At 49.6% G+C, this 3,646-nt stretch overlaps 1 pseudogene; it reads right to left on the bottom strand.

The window, feature by feature from the left end:
* Window positions 1-2,779: 2,779 nt before the first annotated feature.
* LOC103729361 lies at window positions 2,780-3,257 on the bottom strand (annotated as a pseudogene).
* Between the last annotated feature and the right edge of the window lie 389 nt (window positions 3,258-3,646).

Here is a 3,646-nt window from a genome sequence, read left to right as displayed (position 1 = left end):
TCACCCTCCACACCACACCGCTGACCACCCTCACCCTCCACACCACACTGCTGACCCCTTTTCTGTTCAACAAGACTGTGTGGTCCCTATTCAGTGTGCAGGGGAACTCAGAGAGATCGGGTGTGACCCACTCCCCAGGATGCAGGCAGCCTGGTGGCCCCATATGGGACTGAGCCACGCTTCAGGATGAAAGGGGTTAGTGCAGATGTGCGGCCCTTGGAGGCTGCCAAGCCACCAGGAACTGCTTCTACTCATCTGGGCACATTTTTTCTTCATTTCTCAAAGCCAACAGCAGCCTGTTGGGACCTGCCACCGGAAATCATCACCCAGCCAACCTGCACTGGGTGGGAGCCATCTGCCCCAAGGTGGATCCCACCCCATTGTTCTTGAAGCAAACTGTCCCTCCTCTCAGAGTCAAAAGAGCATTGGAGCCTTCCCACCATCTGCCTGGAGGAAACTGGCAGGGGTGAAGGTGACAGCCAGGGTGAACAAGTCCCTAGAGGAGCCCAGGAGCAGCTATGGGATCCAGGCCTGACTAGGGCCAGTGTCCCTGGCATCTGCTTCTACCAGCTGTTGGACACAGGCCTGGAGCTCAGGGCTTGAGGTCTGGTATGGGAGGAACTGTCTGAGTCTAGTGGGGGTAGGGGTGGTATGTGTCTGCAGGGCCTGGCCATCAGGGCCCTCCTTCACTGTCAACTGCGAGAGTCCAGATTCCTCCACCTCATCTCCCCAAGCCTGCCTGGGCTTTCCTGCTTTCCATGATGGCATCAAGCCCTCAACATGTGGCCAGGACACCTGGGTCCTCCTTGGTCTCTCTCTAGCTCAACCTGGCCTTGCTACTCTCCTTCTAGAAGAACATGTCCTCCACTCTCTGTCCTCCTGATATCTCTGCCTGAGTCTACCTCTGCTTCAAGCACCTCCTGGGGCATCACTCTCCCTTTCCTGAGCATCTGCTGCTGTTCTGTTTGGACGACTTAGCTGCATCTGTGAGCAGGAGGTGTCCACCCATATCCAGCTCTTAGATCCTGTGGTGGGATAGTACCAGGCATCATGCGGTTGGGAAAGCTGTATGCCAGGTTCAGCTAAGAGAAGTACAGGAGGACCCCACACAACAGCCAGACTATAGCCACGGCAAGGACACTGGACAGAGGGGCAGAACCCCAGGAAGATGCCCTGCCCCTGCCACCCCCTTCCGGAACCGTGGGACCATGGTGAAAAGCCCCACATTTATCCCATTTCCAGCTTGTCTCTGACATTTTCAAGAACGAACTGCTGTGCAAGGAGAGGAACCGGCGCATGTAATAGGAATGAACTAACTTTTCATCCACGTCTGGGACCTGGCAGCAGAGGCAGGTGGATTCTGACCACAGATGATCCAAACTTCCATTTAAAAATGCAGAATAGGGCAGCCAGGGCGTGATGTCTAAAACCCCAGCACTCAGGAGGGAGAGGCAGACAGATCTCTGTGCAATCAAGGCCAGCCTGGTCTACATAACAAAGTCTAGGCCAGCTGGGGCTACAGGGAGACCCTGTCTCAGAAAAGAAAAAAATGCAAAATAACACTCAAGATGACGACTCGCCTGTGGGTTTGAACGATTTTTTTGTGCATTTCCAAAATATTGAATGTGTTATACATCATGTATCTCATTTTCTTAATATGTATTGTTTCTTGAGACAGGGTCTCACTCTATAGCCCACTCGGACTTGGAACTCACTATGTAGCTCAGGCTGCCCTCAAACGTGTGGTCAGTTTTCCTGTCTCAGCCTGCTAATGCAGAGATTATAAGCCTGAGCCATCATACCAGGCCTACGTGTCTTATTAACATTTTAAAAATTGAAATAAAATATTTTCAATTTACTAAAATTCTATTTGACAAATTTGTATTTGTATATTGGTTTTGAGATAAGGCCTTACGATGCAGCCCTGGCTGGCATGGAACTTGTTATGTAGACCAGGCCGGTTTAGAACTCGCAGCTATCTGCCTGCTGAAGCCTCTTGAGTACTGGGATTACAAGTGTGAACCAGCACTCCTGGCTTGTAGTCATAACTTTTTGGTATAAGCACATTCTGACTATTGCATACGAAAGTTCCAAATATCACACAGGTTTTCCTTTGCTCTAAGAATTGATGAATGATATATAAACATTTATAATTTATATTTGTACTTCATTATTTATGAACAGTAATATTAAGAATTACTTGTCTGTTTTGCTTTCCTTTTTTAATTAAAATTTTTTTGATTGATTTATGTTTATTTTATGTGTATGAGTGTTATGCCTGCATGTATGTAAAGTACAACCATGTTGTACAGTGCCCACAGAGGACAGAAAAGGGCATTGGATCTCCTGGAACTGGGGTTACAGATGGTTGTTAGGCCCCGTGTGGGTGCTGGGATTTGAACCCGGATCCTCTGCAAGAGCAGCCGGTGCTCTTAATTGCTGAGCCATCTCTCCAACGCCCCCCCCCTTTTTTTTAAGACAGGGTCTCATGTAGGCTAGGCTGGCTTTGAACTCTGACCCTCCGGTCTCTAGCTCCTAAATGCTGGGATTATAGGCTGGCTTTGCCACTCTTGGCTAAGAATTGCTTCTTTTATCTGGTCTTCAAAATTAGCGGGATGCTCTGCATTTTGTCTGGCCACTTTTCTTCTGGGATCTTTCTTCTGTGATCTCTTCCTAGAATTCCTTGGCTATGTGAAAATAACAATTTATTTATTTATTATTTAGTGAAAAGGCTTACAGGAAGCAATTTATTAACAGAAAATAATCTGAGAAGTCCTCTTCACAGATGGCAACCATGGTGACCCCCCTTCCTGCTGGTGCTGTCAGAGGGGATGGGAGTGACAACCTCAATCCGTCCAGTTTTCATCCCTGAGCAAGCAAGAGCTCTGAGGGCTAACTGGGTTCCAGGGGTTTTGATGCTGTTTCCTCCAGTGGCCCGGAGTTTGATATACAGGGCAGTGACACCCAGCTCCTTGCACCACTGGGCCACATCTCGGGCAGCCAACATGGCGGTGAACGGAGGAGGCTCATCTCCGTCAGCCGTCACCTTCATTCATTCCACCAGTCACTCGGCAGATGGTCTCCTTGCTAGAAAGATCAGTGACATGGACAAAGGTATCATTGACAGAAGCAAAGATGTGGCAGACACCGAACACGTTCTCTTCTTCCGCCGCCCGAGGTCCAAGGCCGATGACTTGTCCGTCCTACTTTTCCTTTCCCTTTCGAGGTGCCATGTCTGCGAGTTGTCTCCGGACTCCGCCACTCGAAAGACACAATTTTATTTTTAAATGCTTCTGAATTTGGATTTCCTTCCACACCAGCTTCTCGCCTGGGTTCGAGTCTCCAGGTGCTGATACTGTGACAGTCAGCAAGCTCCACCACTGGCAAAGCCAGATCCACCAGGAGGAGACAGGAGTCCCCACAAAATGGCAAATGACCAGTTTGTAGATGTCATAGTAACCACTGGTCAGCGACCTGGGGATGCTGTGTGGTGGCTGCTCCTAACCTACAGGGACTGCGGGACTCCACAATGTGTCACAAGTTAGTAATGGGTGGCCGAGGTTGGGGAGTGGTCTGTGCTGGCAAAGCTGGGAGCCAGGGCCTGAACCAGTGTGTGCAGCCCCATGCTGCTAAACCCAATGCGGTG

The sequence above is a fragment of the Nannospalax galili genome, unplaced genomic scaffold (assembly GCF_000622305.1).
Source record: "Nannospalax galili isolate Female #2095 unplaced genomic scaffold, S.galili_v1.0 scaffold652, whole genome shotgun sequence".
NCBI lineage: Eukaryota > Metazoa > Chordata > Mammalia > Rodentia > Spalacidae > Nannospalax > Nannospalax galili.
Note: the sequence above shows the minus strand (reverse complement) of the source record. Positions and strands in the feature narration are given on the sequence as shown.